This window comes from Crocodylus porosus, unplaced genomic scaffold (assembly GCF_001723895.1).
Source record: "Crocodylus porosus isolate Cpor-Errol unplaced genomic scaffold, CroPor_comp1, whole genome shotgun sequence".
Lineage (NCBI taxonomy): Eukaryota > Metazoa > Chordata > Crocodylia > Crocodylidae > Crocodylus > Crocodylus porosus.
Genome location: NW_017728886.1, coordinates 27,747,986 through 27,766,266, shown reverse-complemented (window position 1 = coordinate 27,766,266; position 18,281 = coordinate 27,747,986). Strand labels below are relative to the sequence as shown.

At 44.1% G+C, this 18,281-nt stretch overlaps 1 protein-coding gene across 5 annotated transcripts in view; it reads right to left on the bottom strand.

Moving 5' to 3' along the window:
• The window catches only part of MPP7 (membrane palmitoylated protein 7), a 243,391-nt gene that overhangs the window by 168,736 nt on the left and 56,374 nt on the right, over positions 1–18,281 (bottom strand). The window lies entirely within an intron of this gene.

Genomic DNA, 18,281 nt, shown 5'->3' with positions numbered 1-18,281 from the left:
CTGTGCCCTTTTGCTGCCTTTCCTCTGAGATGGGATAGACTTTGCTTGTGCATCCAGGATTGCTTCCTTGAGGAGCAACCACTCATCCTGAACTTCCCTCCCCTCTGGGTTGTGGCCCTTCACGGCCTCACTGACAAGCCTCCTTAGCTTGTCGAAGTCGGCTTTCCTGAAGTCGAGGACTTCTGTGTTGCTGACTGACTTGCCAGCTTTACGGTGGATGGTGAAGGTGATCAGCTCATGGTCGCTGTCGCCCAGCTTCCCTTTGATCATTAGGTCACTGATTAGGTCATCCCCAGTTGCCAGTACCAGGTCAAGCAGCACTTTACCTCTCGTTGGCCAGTAGACTTCCTGCGTCAGATAGAGGTCATCCATGCACAAGAGAAAGCTTTGCAACTGCTCAGATTTGGCCGAGTGCTCCTCCCACAAGATGTCTGGGTAGTTGAAGTCTCCCATAACAACCATACACTGGGAACATGCAGTCTCAGCCAATTCCCTGGCAAACTCCAGGTCAAGGTCTTGACCCTGGGTAAGCAGTCTGTAGTAGACTCCCACCATAGTATCTCCTGTGCCGTGTTCCCCACAGATTTTAACACAGAGAGTCTCAAGTTGTCCACCATGGGTGCCAATGTCAGCTTGCAGGGACACATAGCTTTCCTTGACATAGTGTAGATAAAAGGGGCAGCGGTGTAGCTGTCTATCTCCCTGTACAGGGTATAGCCATCTATACCCGAGGTCCAGTCATGAGTGGAGTCCCACCAGGTCTCCGTTATCCCTATGACATCATAGTTATTTGCATTTAGCAGGAGGACAAGTTCCTCCTGTTTATTCCCCAAGCTCCTGGCATTTGTGTACAGGCAGGCAAGTGTCCCCTCGGGGGCCCTTGCCTTGCCTATAGATTGTTCCAGGGCTGGGGCACAGGTGGGCTCCCTTAAATGCCTTGGCCTGCTGGCTTTGCAAGGGTTGCTCAGCAGGCCAGCAGTGGCAGTGTTCGTCCCCCCCCGGTGGGCTCAGTTTAAAGCTTGGTGGAGCAGGTCAGCCAGTCTGGCTGAGAAGACCCTCCTCCCCAGAGGAGAGAGGTGGAGGCCGTCCCTTCCCAGCAGCTTGCTTCCTCTCTTACCAAAGAGTGGACCGTGGTCATGAAAGCCAAAGCCTTCCCAATGACACCAGTGCTGCAGTCTTTGGTTAACTACCTGGATCCTCCTCTCCCTCCTCAACCCATAGCCCAAGACTGGGAGGATCGAAGAAAACATCACCTGCGCCCCCAGACCCTTTAGCCCTGCTCCCAAATCCCCGTAGCGCACCTCATGACCTGGCTGGAGTGCTCCGAGCCTTGTCACTGGTGCCCACATGGATAACTGGAGGAGCTTAGGGATCTTCTCTGCAATGTCTCTGATTCTGGCTCCTGGGAAGCAGCAAACTTCCTGGGCTAAGGGGTCAGGGCAGCAGATTACCCCCTCATTCAACACATATTAACCAAAGCAGTGACAACACTGGTCAAGCACACTCTGTTGGACAGTCAGCAGGCCCCTGGACTTTGGGCCCAGTGTGCTGAACCACTGCACTTCTTCTGATGCAGTTCTAGCTCCAGCAAGATTTCTGTACCAGTAAGCCTCTTCATAGTTCACTCACCTACCCCAAACATGAGCTGCGACTCACTCGCTTAAGTTTAAAGCAAGAATACAGTAGCGATAAATCATAAGTCATGGGGGCCACTGAGTTTATGGTAGCAAAATGAAATTTATAAGTAGGGACCTACCAAAAATTGAGGCAGTATATGGGTGATTTCGTGGGCTGACTGCAGCACCTACCACCATTTTTATGGGTTTTTCACAGACAGCCCCTGTCTCTGATTAGCTATGGGGCCCTGGTGACCCCGCCTCTCAAGGGTTGCCTTGTGTGGCTCCACACCTCACCACTGATTGGTGGAGGTCAGGGACACACAAAAAGTAGCCTTCTCAGCCAACCAGTGGTGGAAGAAGAAGGGGGTTATCTGCCATTTTGGCTAGCACAACAACAGCTTTACAGACTAAATCTGTGGAAAGGTACAACTTTAAACTGCTTTAAAAATGGGGAAAAAGAGTACTCACCATAGAGAAAAATGCATGTGGTTGTCCAATTTAACTGTTATGCAATTATGCAAAAGTACAGGGAAGCAGACAGGTGCCAAATGCAAAGCACAAGTGGTGACTTCAGTGGCAATTCCAAACACACAGCTGCCAGCAGCAGCCACTTTTTTTGGCCTCCCCGTCCCCACAAGACAGGACCCAGAGCAGTTGCCCCTATCGCCCCTCCACCCCTAGTTACACCACTGTTGTTAGTTCATTTATATTAGTACAGATGTAAACAGATTGGGATAGCTTTTACCAGTTTAGTTAAATACCAGTATAACTGATCTGTCTGCAGCCAAAGTCTATTCTATTCAGGATCCTATATAGCATCCAGCACCAGAAAAGTTTGCCATTTGAAGAAATAATTAGCATCTGATTTACATGATGATTTTCGCCCATCTTTCCAAATGAAATTTATAATTCTTTTTGTTATTGCACAGAACGTGCAGTTTGTATTTACTCTATAGTAAGGATAAAAGAAGTGTGGCCTATATTTATTAGTACTAAAGACAATCAAGATACTTTGCTTATTTAAGAACAGCATAAATCATCAGCTGAACAAATTTCCTCACATTGCCTAGACAATGCCCCTATACCAAGCTGAAGAGGAAACACCCATGTTAATGGAAATTAAGTTTACCATATGTATTCAAATTATTGTGTCTCAGCTAAGATGCTCACAGAGGCCCTTTTAACTTTAAAATGTCAGTAATTTTGTGGTATAGATACCTAGCACCAATCATTTGACCTAAATCACAAAATTTGCATTTGATGAAACTGGTTTCCACTCACTACTAATCTAGGATGTTAACTGCATCCCAGATGTGCAAAACTTTCAGGGGCTGATCCAAGAGCCACTGAAGGTAATGGAAAGAAATTTTAATTCTCTCAGCAGTAAGGATCTTAACTATTTAAATGGTATTATTGTTCCTTCAATATCACAGCAGTATTTTAAAAGTAAAATAGCTTATAGAAAATCTCAGGAACGCCCCCCTTCTTTGATTCAATTAGCCTATAACAGGAGTGAGCAATAGGGCTGTGCGAAGCTTTGGTAGCCGATTCAATTTGGAGGAGATCAATGACCCCACAGCAAGGGAGGGATTGGGATTGGGATTGGGATTGGGATTGGGACCAGGGCTGGGACAAGTTGCCGAGCCTGGGGGGAGGGGGGTTGCAAGACTCAGGGAGGGGGGCTCCTGCCACTGCACGCTGTTGGTCCAGGAGGGCATGGGAGCAGGCGTGTGCCCCCAGATCTGCATGGAGCAAACTGAGCTGGGCCGGGCTGTGCTCCAGGAGCGAGTTCCACCTGCATCACCCACCCCCCGCCCCAGCTGAGCAAGTGGCAGCAGGGCATAGCCCAGCTCCCAGCATTGCTGCACCCACAGCCCCCCCCCCGCCCTGGCTGGACAAGAGGCGGGAGGGCATAACCCCTACTCCCAGTGCCTTCCACTGCCTGCCTGGAGCACAGCTCCTTCCCGCCTGCCCCATGCACATCTGGGGGTACATGCCCTCTCCCGTGCCCTCCTGGACCAGAGCTGCGTGGTGGTGTGCGGTGGTTGGAACCCCCCTCCCCGAGTCCCACACCCTGGCTGGGCAGCTTGTCCAGCATGGTTGAGGACTACTGCCTGTTTAGTCTATAGCCGAATCTCCGAATCAGGGCTAAATCTTCAAATCTGATTCAGCCTAATAAAGTCAGGACAGTGACTCGAATCACTGTCCCTCTGAATCAGCCGAATCAGAATCAAATACTTACCACTTCACACAGGCCTAGTGGGCAAACTATGGCCTAAGGGACAGATCCAGTCCAACAGGCACTTTCATCCAGCCCACAGGTGCTCACCAACAAACTGTACCTCATCCAGCCCTTCCACTCACAAGGGTGCAAGTGAGGCACCCAAGTATACACACCCACAACATACCCTATTGTGCCTCACTCCCACCCTTGTGGACAGAAGGGCCCAGCCCTGACAGCAGCAGCTTCCAGGCAGGGCTGCTGCTGCCATTGCTGCAGCCACCAGAGGACCTGCTTGGCTTCCCCAGAGTCCCGCTTGCTCCAGGCAGCAGGTAGGGAAGCAGCAGGGATGAGCTGCAGCTGGGTAAGGGCAGGGAGTGTGGGGCTGGGGCAGTGAGAACACGGAGCTTGGCTGGGCAGGCTGTGGGTGTGAGGGAAGGTGGGGGGGACGGGGGGGACCCCCCCCACATGGTACACAGCCCCCACTGCCAGCAGCAGCAGCAGGTGGCAGTGCTCATGCCCTGCACAGGCAGTGATGCTCAGCAGGGTACAGCTCTGGCCAATGATGTGCATGGGGGCGAGGAGCGCAGCCTGCTCGGCCCACCTTTATCCTGGGGACTCTGAGTAGTTCACCTGCACCTCCCATACATGTGCCACTGAGGGAAGACTGGCACTGAATCCAACTTCCTTTCCTGTCCCTTGCCGCACAGGTCCTGGGACTCCACCAGAAGTAGAGGGGAGCCCTGGCCCCTGCTTCCCCATGGAGTCCTGGGACTTGCACAGCAGGGGGTGGGAAAGGTAGCTGCAGGCATGCAGGAACTGCAGGCATGCCACATGGAGCCCCTGCCATAAAAGGCGGGCCAGGCAGGCTGCACTCCTCACCCCAACACGCAACACTGACCAGAACTGTGCATGGCTGGGTGCCAACACCAGGCATGAGTGCCCCTGCCTGCTACTGCTGCTGGCAGTAGGGACTGGGCACTGTGTGGGGGGGTCCCCACACCCCTCCACCCTCCATCACACCCACACCTTGCCCCCACATATACACACACTCCAACACATCCTATGCCCCCACACCCACAGCCACACCCCCTCACACATGCACCCTCTACACCCACACATCCCCCTCACCACGTACAAGAGCAAGACTATTTCTGAGTTATTATGCACTCACCTGTATATAAAGCATGCAAACACAAATCATCACAAATATTTTTGTAATAAAATTAAAATATATTAAAGATGGTGTTTGCCTTTATTGTATGATTCGGTCTTTTTCTGCTTCCAAGGCAGTAACCCTCCCCTCCCAAAAGGAGTATTTTCCGGGGGGGGTGGGGGGAGAGGGGGCAGGACTTTCAGTGGCAAAAAGCCAGGTGTTAGGGGCAGGACTTCTGGTCCCAATCTGGCAACCAGAGGACAGGGCAACTGTCAAGGGGTGGGGATACCTATGCAGCCCTCAACAGCTCACCAAAACTCGTTTAAGTGGCCCTCCAGCCAAAATAATTGCCCATCCCTGGTCCATAAGGTGCAGCGCTTCCTTACCTTCTTACTGACTTCAGATTCACACAGCTAACTATCTCTCTCTACTTCTAAGAGGGCAACTTTCCACACATACAAAAAAAAAAAAAACCCTCTGTTTTTGTAGCTAAGACTTTCCAGCCCTGTGAGCCCCACCGCACACTGCCGCTGCCATGAATGACGGGGAAGAGGAGTCACCCCCCCACCTCCCCTTCTCTGCCAGCTGTTGTTGGGGCCGGGCAGCGGTGGTGGCAGCAGAGGGAGTGCAGCAGCAGTGGCATGGGGGCATTGCCACCGGAAACCACCCCTTCCCCTTCCCACTCCCTTCCCTCCCATCTCCCTCTTCCCCACCACCTCCCACTCCATGCCAGCTGTCGTTGGGGGAGGGAGGGGCAGCACAGCAGCTTCCTCCATCCATAATGCTCCAGGCCCTCACAGTCAATTGGAACATACCCTCTCGGGGGCACATATGCAGTTAGCCTAGAGCTTTATGGACAGACAGACAGACAGAGGCTTTTATTATATCTATATACCAGTTGAACACAATGTTTTATTGATATGTTTAGAATTTTAAAGCAATTTGGAAGGCTACCAGTGCCTCAATCATTATAGTAAAATTAATTACCTGCATTTTTTTTGGTATATGCAAAAATTAGAGCTCCCCTTGCCTTCTTCATTCATCAGGAAGCAGGTCCAGCTGCAGCTGTCCTCCCAACTGCTTTGTACCAGTGAGCAGCCCTGATGCACAGGTGCCTTGCCCTTGCCATTGCACCTCCCTCCTAAGCCACAACCCTCACAGCCCTGCCAGTGCCCCTCACTCCCAATCCACAGCCTTCCACACTCCCAGTCCTGATGGTACCCCTCACTCTTGACCCACAGCCCTGCTGGAAGGGGCCTCCAGCTGCCAGGGCTACAGGACCATCCTGTCTGCACCCTGGCCTGTGGGCACCAGCCACAGCCAACCAGAAGGTGCCCCAGCTGCCACAAGCATGGCAGATCCCACCCCCCTCCGCCCACCACACCCTACTGCAGTGGCACGGCTAGAGTAGCACCCATGGGAGACAGGGAGAGGATGAGGACTGCCTGCTGTGAGGCTCACGGTGCCCTGCCCTGCTGCTCTCCCCTAGGGGTCTCCATGGCCCAACAGGTGGAACCAACATGGGAGGGCCAAGCAGGGACAAGGAGGCTTGGTGCTACCACCAGACCCCATGCCACCTAAGCCACCATGTCAAGGTGCCTCCTATTAGTCCAGCAGCAGTGTGGGGGTGGAGGGGCAAGCACAATTCCACACTGCTGCACCTGCTGCTGCCAAGCAGGCAGGGAGTGCCTCACCATGTGGCATGGCTGGTGCCAAGCTCATGGCAACAGCACCAAGCCTCCCTGCCCTGCTCTGCCATCCTGTGCTGGGTCCCACTTGCTGGACCAGAGACACCCAGGCTGCAGCCCCGCACTCTACTGTGGTCACACAAATGTGGGGGGCTTGTGCCCCACTCTTCCCGCCCATGTGACCTATTCCCCCCCAAATTCCCTCTACTGCTGCCTGGTGCTGTATTCCTGGCCAGGGCCACATACCTGTGGCACCCCCAGCCCCTTGCAAGCTGGAACTCTGCCAGCCTGCAAGGGGACCTTTCCCACGGCAAATGGAAAACCTGAATTCTTGCATATAACACTGCCACTGAGGAGGATCAAGTCACTGAAGCCCCGGGAGCGGTAGTGGCCCAACCCTGTAGAACAACAGCCCCAGCAATGCTTGCAGATGTTAAATAAGCAGATCATCTGTGCCAGGACACTTCCTGACACATTTGATTCTTCTACAAATTCAACATCAATTTATACCCTTAGAGATATACCACAGAAATTCAAATTCTAAGCATTGTTAGTCCAAATGAGGCATTTCTCACAATTTTACCTCCAGCTTTAATAAAATTTTATGTTTCTCTTAAAGCCTTAGCCTGTCAACCCAGGCCCCATGCTCTTGCCACCCTGCCCTAGGCCCCTGCCAGCACTGGCCCTGGTGCACTAGTCAGGCCCCACGCTCCTGCCCAGCTGTTGCTGTGGTCCTGTGTGCCCCGTCACTGCCACTCGTCCCTTGCCTGGTGCCCCATTACTCCACTTTCCTGCCCACCACTGCCACTTCTCCCCACCCTTCACCTGCCCATTGGCCACTACAGTACCACACAGCTGCTGGCTGCATCGCCAGACCACATGACTCAGCAGAAGCTGACCCAACCTCCGCAAGTCTCAGCTGCCTCCATGTGGCTCCTGCTGCATCTTGTGGTCTAGGCCATGCAGCAGGAATGTGGTGCTGGAGTGGCAAGTGGGGGTGGGGTGGGGATGGGGAAGTGGCAGGAGAAGGGCAGCAGTGGCAGACAGGAGGAGGAAGTGGTGGCAAGCGAAACATTTGGATCCCAATTCGTGATATTTAAAAGTCTCGGGTCAGCAATGCTGTAGACAGCTTTGCACAAAACAACTGGGTTTCTCTCTTTAATATTCTTTAAGTGTTCTGATTAAATTTTCTTAACTTTATGGAAACCTAATTAGCTTGGAAACTAGCCTGATTCAAAACAAACAAAGCGTCTGTCAGGATTTCCCAAAATTAAGTTATTTTAATTTCAGGATTTTGTATCATAAGTATATTTTGCATAAAAAGTCTTCATGTATTTATTCAGATTTCTATTAAATAAACACTTATTCAAAGGCCCAACTTAATTTCAAAAAGAAATATCTTAGACAAGATAAACAAAAAGCAGCAACTTCCAAAATCTAAGGGAGGAAAGACCTCTACACACCCCAACTCCCCAACTCTAATAGTTGAACTCAAAGACATTTAGCTAACTCCTCTCCCTTCCAGAAAGTTTTGGGAAAGAACCCGCCTTCTACGATGACACGCAGGTAAACTAACTGCCGTTTAAATACTGAGATAACTTAGTGGCAACAGAACCACATCTGGTCCAAGTAGACTTCTAGATACTAGTATGTTTATATCAATCATTATTCTAATTCTTGAACAAGGGAAAAAGCATTATTGCTGTTCTTTTACAAATCTAAGAATCGTACTATTTATGCTATGATTGTCTTTGGATTTTTTTTTTCCTTTGTATGGCTATCAGACTGTCAGGCTTAAGGTACATGGATGAATTCTGTATCAGCTTTTTAGATTCTACAGAGATCTCACCAGAAAGCTACACTCACTTTAAAAAACAAAACGACCAAAAAGTTTCAGGAGATGAAAGGCCAGGAGTTGCATAAATCTTCCCACTGAAAGAAAACATACATTTTCTAAAACTAAGATTTAATTCAACTTAACACCTACTGAAAAATCTGTTCCTGAATTTTTTAGATTAGTTGTGAAAACAATCAAAAGGGAAATGACTGAGGTCCAAGGCTATCTGTCAAGTGGAACTCATGAAATAAATTCAAAGGAAAGTCTAAGATGAGCATAGAATCTCAAATACAATCCTGACAAAAAAGTCAAGAGAAGCAGCTTTACTGACTTTTTTTACGGTCTTACTTGCTCCTTTTGTTGTTTCTCCTAAAACTAATTAGTATAATCTAGCACTATTTAATCATGGAAATACAATGCATCAAAATGGCATTTTCATGTAAAAAAGTCAAGCTAACTTTGCATAGCACTAAAATTTAAACCTCAGAAGTAGTGGAAAGAACTTGAATCAGAACCAATAGGGCACATTTATTTTCCAATTCTAGAAAACTGTTTCTTTTATGGTAATATATTCTATAGAAGACTGCTAGTTCCTAGGAGAAGAATAATGGCTAAGAAGTTGATGAAAGTGTTCCCGTAGTGAACCACTCACATTGCAGATTCCAGATGCTCAACATTCTTGACATCAGAATGGAAAAATTTACTGTTAGTCTACAGAAATTTAATATCACCATTCTTGTCATATCCTTCATAGCTTCATTATTAGGACAAGTCTGTGGAAGCTATAAACCAGTGCTAAATGATAAAAAATATGGTCTCTGCGTTCCATCACTCTTACATACTACAAGAAAATACTAACTTTGTTAGGAATAATAAAAAATAAACAAATGGAGATGCTTTTGCTTTCATATGTTAATTAATTTCTGAATTAGTATTTTGTATGGTAACGCAAGAGCTAAAACTAAAGCTTTTACTGTATCTAAGGGGTAATAAACACTAAAGAACATATATCTAAGCCCAGAACAACATTGTAAAATTTTATTGTATTAATAAAATGGGACACACCAACCTTTAAATTTTCCACTTTGTCAAAGGTAAAATAATCAGCACTGTTCGCTGCCATTTATAACAAGCTTACATTTTTCACATTTAAAAGGATACTTTACAGTTCTATAAAGAATCAGACACTTTAGTTGCACAGAACAGCAGCATTTGCAAGCAACAAAAATGCACTCATTTTGACATCATTTCTACTGTAAAATTAAATCCAAATCACTAACATTGACTATCTGAAAATAATTTTATTTATGAAGTTTAAAATGAGAGATTAGTGCCTGCATATAAAAGTTGAACTACAAACACAATGGGCACAGCACAGGAACACATTACAGCAGATGTGCTACTTTAGGCCCTGAATGCAGACCAGCAGATGTTTAATTTGATGCACTAATCGGTAGTCCCACTGAAGTATGTAGGACTATTAGCAGCGTTTAGACAGGTGTACAGCTCTTGCAGGATGAGGATTACAGTATTTAACGCCTTCCTACCTTTAGCAACGTCTTTAAAAACAATACATATTTTAGAGGTTATCAGAATATTTGCCTGATTTTCACAGTAATGAATAGCCATACATAGTAAGGAAATCAATGACAGCTGCAGGTGATAAGGATTAGAGCTATGCAAAGTTTCGGTTCTTGATTCAATTTGGAGGAGATATGGCAGCCAAATCTCCGAATCTGAATCAAATTGGGAGACCAATAAAAAGGTCCAAATAGATTCGAAGCCTCTGAATCAATATGGAAAAGATTCAGAGAGTCGGGCAGTTTCCACTCGCCACCACAGGGAGCTGGACCCAGACTCCATGCTGGCATGTAGCCGGGCCAGAAGAGGGGGGAGGGGACTATGGGGGGACCCCCATCAGGCCCCAACCCCTGCCTGCTCCCCCAGCCCCATCAATGGCTGTCCTGCCCAGCACCAGCATCTTGGCACTTAAAAAAGCCCCGCAACTCACCAGGTGTCAGGGCCTTTGGGGGCTCATGGCAGAGCCCCCCCCACAAGCAGCGTGGGTACTGAGGGGCAGCGGGGATCACCCCTCCACCTGGCATGAGCCCATGAGTGCAGGGCCTTTTTTTTTTTTTTTTTTTAAAGTGCTGGGAGAGTGGGCAGGGGATGGGGCCCATTTGATTGGGAGTTTTGGCCAAATCAGATTCAGGACAATGATTTGAATCACCAAATTGAATCTCTGTCCCCTGAATAGACCAAATCCAAATCTGAAGTGTATACTAACTGCTTGCACAGGCCTAATAGGCATCTCTGGGGACAAGTAAAAACAAAGCAAACAAACAAATGAAAATCCGACACCAAACTATTCAGTCTTAATTTCTTTTTAGAGATCATAATTCAAGTGTCAATATACATGGGTAGTATATTTTAAGCACAGTGTTAATTTTTTTTTCGCCCCAGAGATATTATAAATGACTGTCATACTGACTTCTAAGGATAAGACTGCAAACCTATTCAGGTTACTAACCAAGAGATGGCATTTTAACTTTAAACTTGTATCTATATTTCATTCTTCTGAATTACATCATTTGGAGAACCCATCTTAAAACAATGTTATGACAAAAAATTGAAAGGGAGTAATCTAGGTCATTTAACTGCCTGATTTTTTAGTATTCTTTCTGGAAAATGGAAAAAGTCTTTAATTTTGGAACTTGGCTATAGGAACTAAAGAATCTGCAGTTGTTTGAAACTGTTACTGGTCTTTCAGGATTTGCCTCAACATGTGTATTTCAGATTTAGCACACTACAGATTGTTACATTCTGAGTCGAGTTTGATAGTTACAAACGATTAGCATTCACATAGTGAAGGACAAAATGCTATACTGTTCATATGCTTACATTCAGCTGATCACTGGTGCCTTTTTTAAAAGTCCGAAGTCATCGCATATACTTACTGCATACAATGTTAATGGGCATAATATTCTGCAGCTCAAATATGCTTTTAACAGTAATTTAAAACGTTTCCATCAAATCACTCACACTGTGGAGATCTACAATAACAACAAGATAAGAATACTGATCTGAAGTGACCTATGACAAACAATCAGTGGACAAAGGAAAGCCCATGCCCTGATCTGTTTATATTTTCCACAAATCCCAGTGGCTTTACTCTTTGCAAAGAAAGTTTGCATAGTTATGACAACCTTGAATGCCCTAGAAGAACTGACTGGCCACTTGTACAGACATCAGCTATGGTGAGTCATTTGCCAAGAATCTGTACCTACATCTTCAACACCAGAGAAGATAAAGGTATCTGGCATACAGTCAGAAAAGAACTTACCCCAGCATTAGGATGCCCAGGATACAATCACTGAGCATTCTCACTATGTTAACCCTAAAGTCACAGATTGCAAGGGTGAGAGTAAGGGACTCAGTACTGGAGAGGAGTGGTATGGAATACCAAATGTGACTTTACAGCTGCAAAGGAGGGGAAACAATTTCCCATTAAGAGATTGAATGAAGCCTTCCAACAGTAGGAGCCAAGACTATTTATTATTGAATTGAGCCCAAAGCTGCTGGAAAACTTCATTTGATTACCATGAATTTCAAGCTTCATACTATGTTCTGGAGTAGATCATGCAGACAACTACTGATTTACTTTACAGTTAAGGAGCAAAACATTTTTACTGTGAAGCTGGGTATACCCCTAGTGTACTAAAGGTAAACGCTCCCACTGAACAAGTGTAGCATTCTGAATTAGAATTTAAGCCAGCAAAAATCAACAGGAGGAAGACGCCCAGTATTAAAAAGACATCAAGATGATGCACTGTCTCAAGGGTATGTTTAGGTAAAATAAAACGCTCATTGAAAGAGTGGCAACTATTTCACAGATTCATAGCATCAGAATATATATAAATTTTCCATACTGAACAACTAGAAATTAGCAGGGACATTTTGACTGCCTTATATCAGTACTAAATGTCATTTAGATTAACAGTTTTAGGACTAACAGTAAAATAGTCAGTCTTTGACCTGAACCACAGCACCCTTCCTCTGACAGTAAATGTACACAATATGCTCTGTCGGCTAATCTAGATTCTGGCACTGTTACACATGTGTGCTACTACATAATACTCTGCTCTAGTCAAAGGACATCTGGCACAAGTTGGAACTGTCTACTGTTCATGCAATATTGGCTTTCATTCCAACAAGAATGACTATTTATTAAGGCTTTTGCTTTGAAAACAACCTATATTGTGTTGTAGTCTCAAATTTACAGAATTTTAAAATACCTTGATGCTTATTTGAGAAAAATTAAAACCAACCCAGCTGCCAAATATGAGAAGTTAGGGATACATTTGTGTCCAAGTAATAACAGTAATAATTTTAAGGAATTTACCATTGGTAAAGATAACAACACACATGTTTTAATTCCAGGGTTTGGTTTTGTTTTTTAAGGACAGGATTAAATCTTTTAAAAGAAGGAAATCTTGTGCCATGAAATTATTCTACTAACCGCCATGAAAAGGTTACTAGCGATGTAACTAAAGTTACATTAATTGAATGTTGATTTTAAAAAATAAATCTAATTACAGTTAATAGGATTAATTTGAATCTTAGTTTCATACATTTTCAATGCTAATGCAAGCCTGCAAGACATTTAATGCCTCTAGATCCCATCCCCATTTGGGTCGCTACGACTTTTGCTTCAACTGGCTGATATGACCATACATATACATTTTAGCCTGGTATGAAAATTAAGCAGTGTTGCTGCAGTCCTAACCATAGTGCAACTAAAGGCAACAGTACTATATTACCCTTGCTTTGGAACATCTTTACAACCTTCGCATCTGAAAATAACAGACAGTGCCCCTGTTGTGTATGCCATCATAAATATAAAACACAAGTAACTGTGTCAAATTAGAATATATGGAATTCATTCCCCTGAAAAAATGAAATTTTAGTGGCACATGTGAACAATCCACTTGGACCAGGACTCCACTACAACACTTGGGGCTGAGAGTCCACTAGGAAACAACGACATCTACTACAGCCCTTTTCTTCACCAGAATGGAATGGTTGGAGATATCTGACATCCCTAAACCAATAATGGTAGATGTCAGGGAGAATAACGGATAGGGGATAGACTACCCTAGATCTATCCAGTTCAACAATCTCTCTCTAGTATCTACTCCTGCTAGTATCAGTCATGGGATACTGGAATAGATGACCATTGGTCTGGCCAATAGCACATCTTACGTTATGTTCTAAGTCTCCCTCCACCTTCTATAGCAGTGCATCCACGGCTCCCAGCAACAACTTTTGTATCCATACCAAAAGATGGGGAGTTGCCTTACGTTTAGTTACTTCCTACTTGTACTGCATTAGCAGGACAAAACCTGCTGTTACCTCCTGGGACCAGGCATCTGCTTACTTGGGAAGTGCACATACCTCTCTCAGTATGGTGCCCTTTCACAGCTTTGCCACCCATTCAACTTCCTTTTCAATCCAGATGTTATTTAAAATTTGGCAATGAAAAGGTTATGTTAAAATGGGTACCAAATAAATTAAAATGAATGAAGTAGTGGAAGTGAAATCTATTTGCAAAAAAATTAAGGTGGATTAACAGCTTCTAATGACCAGTGAACATAAAGTCAGCTCCAAATTTTGTCAGCACTTGTAATTTTCTATTTGGGAACAGAGGCCGCGTACAGCCAACAAAGCTGGCAAAGCACTGCAGTGAAATATTCAGGCAGTAAGCAGTGCAAGTATATCAACAGTGTTGCAGCCCCCATTCCAAAGCATAGGACAAAATTCTGACTTCAGTTATTCTATTATAACTATACCACCCCGTTATCAGACATGTCACACTAATTGTCTGAGGTCAAAATCTGTCCTATAAAGTTTGGATTTATTGTGGACAATACATCAAAAGAACCAGCTTGATTTTCAGATCCCAGAATGAATTTCTAAAGACAAGTTAGAAAAAAAATATTTTTCTCCTGTAAATTTAGCACATCTGATATGAAGTTATAGTTATAAAAGGAATCTTTCAGTATAATTTGTATAGCATTTTTATAAAACCACATTCTGACGCTTTAAAATGGAGTCATCTTGGTCTATTCCTGTAAATGACAAAATTAACATCAACTTCCATGGGGACAGGATTTCTGGCTCAAGTCTTTAAGGTACCAAATGAGTGAGATTCACAGAAACTAGTTTTAAACATAGTCCATTGGATTAGGAGAGCAGGTTTATTTTCCATAACTTTAGCCTTTGTTTTCTAGCACATAAGCACATTCTGAAGCTTTTGCAACAAAAAAAAACAACTTTCTTTTAAAGAGACTCTGGAAATAGCTAGGGGCCCTAGCTCAGGAAAGAATTTAAGATAGCTGCCTTGAGTTCGCATGGAATTCCAGGTTGTGAGGGAACAGTGGCACCACACTTTCAGAGTAATAGCACTAAGCAGGAAGCAACATGTAAAAATCAGCGTATAAGCCTTTATTAATTTAAGAAGTCTTTTAATGAAAAGTATCTTTAGATTCTTAAAAGACTAAAGGTATGCAAATAAAGTTATGCAAAGATATTTGAATAAGAGTTTAACTGCAGATTTAAGAGAAAAATTTGCACAATCCAGCAATCAGAATTATAAAAGTAAAACTGATCAAGAAGAATACATAGGACATTAACTTTAAAAAGAATGCTTGTACAACAGTTCTCTTTAGTCTCTCCATCTTACTTAAAAGTGGTTTAACTTAAGAACAGTACCTTAACACCATTGTGAAAGCTGCAAGTAAGACTGAAAATAAGGAAAGACTGACATTACACTTAAGATGCAATTAACAGGTTAATCACACCCTAAATAGTACCCTGGCCACGTTTCAGTCAATTTAAGGCATGATTAATACAGTCAATGAGCCAAAGTTATTCCACATGTAATGCAGAACAATTTTGCAATTCGTGCGTCACCTTAAACTGAATGTGTGGCTAGTTAGGGCTGGCCCATAACAGATCCTGCCACTCAACTGAATGTCAAGATGCAGCATGGATCAGCCCCAGGGCCCAGGACATAGCTGTCCCCTACCCAGTTGGGCTGAGGGGCAGAACCAGTCCCTAGACTGTGGTTTTATAGGTCATGATGTGTAGGGACTTTGGGATTGGGCTGTGGCAGCCAGCATCCCCTCGTATGGGGAGGAGTAATAAATGTATATGCCCCACTTCTGAAGTTCTGACAATCAGATGATGGTTGGGCCAGGGCTAATTCTGACCTCTGGTTTGGTCCCCAAATAACAATTAGCTGATTGTCAGCATCTAGGTTTCAACTTGCCAATGCAAGGGGAAGGCAGTACACTGGCAGATAAGGTATAAATTGGGATCTAATCAAAAAATCATGCATCCTGCCACACACATGGGGCATAAAAGGAGGTACTATTGTTGGGATTGAACATTAGATCCCATTGCACCTTAAACTGAGCATCTGTCAGCAGCCTGGGTAATGCAGGGAATTAATACAGAGGGCACCTTTCATCTCTAGGCCATCCTTACAAACCTAGATCAGATGGGTAGTGACTAAAATTAATCACCACTTGGTTGATTTCTCCTGGAAACAAAGACACCTTTAAAAAAAGGAATTCAGCAAGCATAACCTTCCTTCTCATTTTAGCATGGTAGACAAATGTTCGCTAGGTGCCTCCCAAAATACATTCAAGAGACATAACTGGCCAGCATTTCTGAAAAATAATAGCAGACAAACCATAAAAAAAAAAGGTTTTGTTAGGAAAGCAACTGAAGAAAGTATAGGTGGCATCACTAAGAAAAAAAGAATCAACTGAACAAGAGCTGATGCAGTGCCTGGGCAGAGAGTAATCGCAGCTCACTGATTTCTTGTACAAAAGACCCTTCCTTGCCACCACAGTAAATCTCAGCCTAGTGGCCTTTGCACTGGTTCACTAAAACAGCATGTTAACTCTGGGACATTCCACATGAAATGTTATCACGAGCTGGAGCAGCTTCGGTTAAACTGCATTATACTTCACAACATGTCAGATTCATGCATCTTACACAGAAAAGGACAGGAGAGGCATAAAATGGTGTTCCCACCACATACTGGCACAAGTAATAGACACTCGTTCTTCTTTAAACCAAAGATTGGGAGCATTTGGAGAAAAACAGTACTGCTATTTGGATCAGAAAGTAGACCAGAAAATAAGCCCTTGTATTAAAACCAGGATGGAAACCCTAGTTGTGATATAAGCATTCTGCACAGGTAAAAACTGTTTTTTACTCTGCAAATATTACTTGCCATCCCCTCCATGAGATAGGAAGAAAAGGATCATATCTTCCTCCAGAACTTCAGCCTTTGCTGGAGTAAAGGGTACCATTTACACCTTGCAGTACCTAACACAGGATTTCTGGCCTATGGTCAAAATGTTATTTAAGCAATAAAAAGGCAGATGGTCCTGTCATGGGTTATTAATATGTTTTGCAGGTTTGTGGGGATGGTTAAGCTTTGTTGTTAATCACAATTATAGAAGATGTTTGGAACACCACATTATTTAACAGTATAATGCATGTGCTTAAAATTGCAAGCAATTAAAAGCAAGTTGTTTTAAAATTAAGATTTTAAATTTTTCACGCTTTTTCAAATATTGATTTTGTTTATTCAGAAATTCATTGTCACTGAGCTTTATTACCTGTGTGCCCATTTTCTTGATTAAATAATATCATAAGCCATACTGTGTGCATTAGGTACCATTACCCTACTGCCCGTCTCCACTCATTATTGTACGTGCCAAATTTCAGGAAATGCCAACAGATGCTCTTTAAGTGGTTCTCTGAAGGAAAGGCTGACTGACATAAAAAAATTATCTCAGCACAGACCCTCTGTGATAAGTCCTCCAGAATTCAAGGATAAAGATCAACAAGCATACTAGCTGGACTCAACTGTCATGAAAGTGGAATGCAGTACCTCTGGGGGAGAGACTAGAGGAAATAAATTCCTGAAAATACAGCACAAGGGCTAAGAGTCAGAGAAAGGAAGAAGAAGAAATATAAAAAGGTGACTAATTTTAGGCAGAGAATTTTTTTTTTTGATACCAAAGCTAGATTAATCTTTTACTCCTCTACACAAACCAGGCAGATTAATGAAGCAGAATTACATGTGTATTTTAAAACCTCCCTTAAAAACCTTCCTATCCTTTTCTAGACTCTCCAGTTCCTTTTTGCATACAAAACTATGTGATCAAGCAAAATGAGCACACACTCAATAACCAAGAATCCAAGTTCTAACCCACCTGGGGGAACTTTTTTACCATATGTCCTGAAGTAAAAGAGGATTGTCTAACCTTGCTTATCTTACTGCTTTAGTATTCTCTGCTCTAAAATGGGGCTAAACACGTTTTGCACAGGGATGCCATGCTTGTAACACCAGGATAGAAATTAAGCCGTTGCATACATCAGTGGTTCTCAACCTTTTTAGACACAAGGCACCCCACAGAAAAGGCCATGTCTTGCCATTTACTCATTTCTTGACTACAGAAATATAATTTAATTGATCAAAGAATTAAAAAAAAAAAAACCCCAAAAAAGAGTATACCAAAATATTTTTGACACTATGGATTCTTTGTTGAAATCTCTGGGTTTATCTTGTGAATCATCTGTGGATACTTGTACACCTAATATTGCACATCACTCTTAAGAGGATCTTGTGGCACCCCAAGATGTTGCAGGACCCCGGCTGAGAATCACTGGCATACAT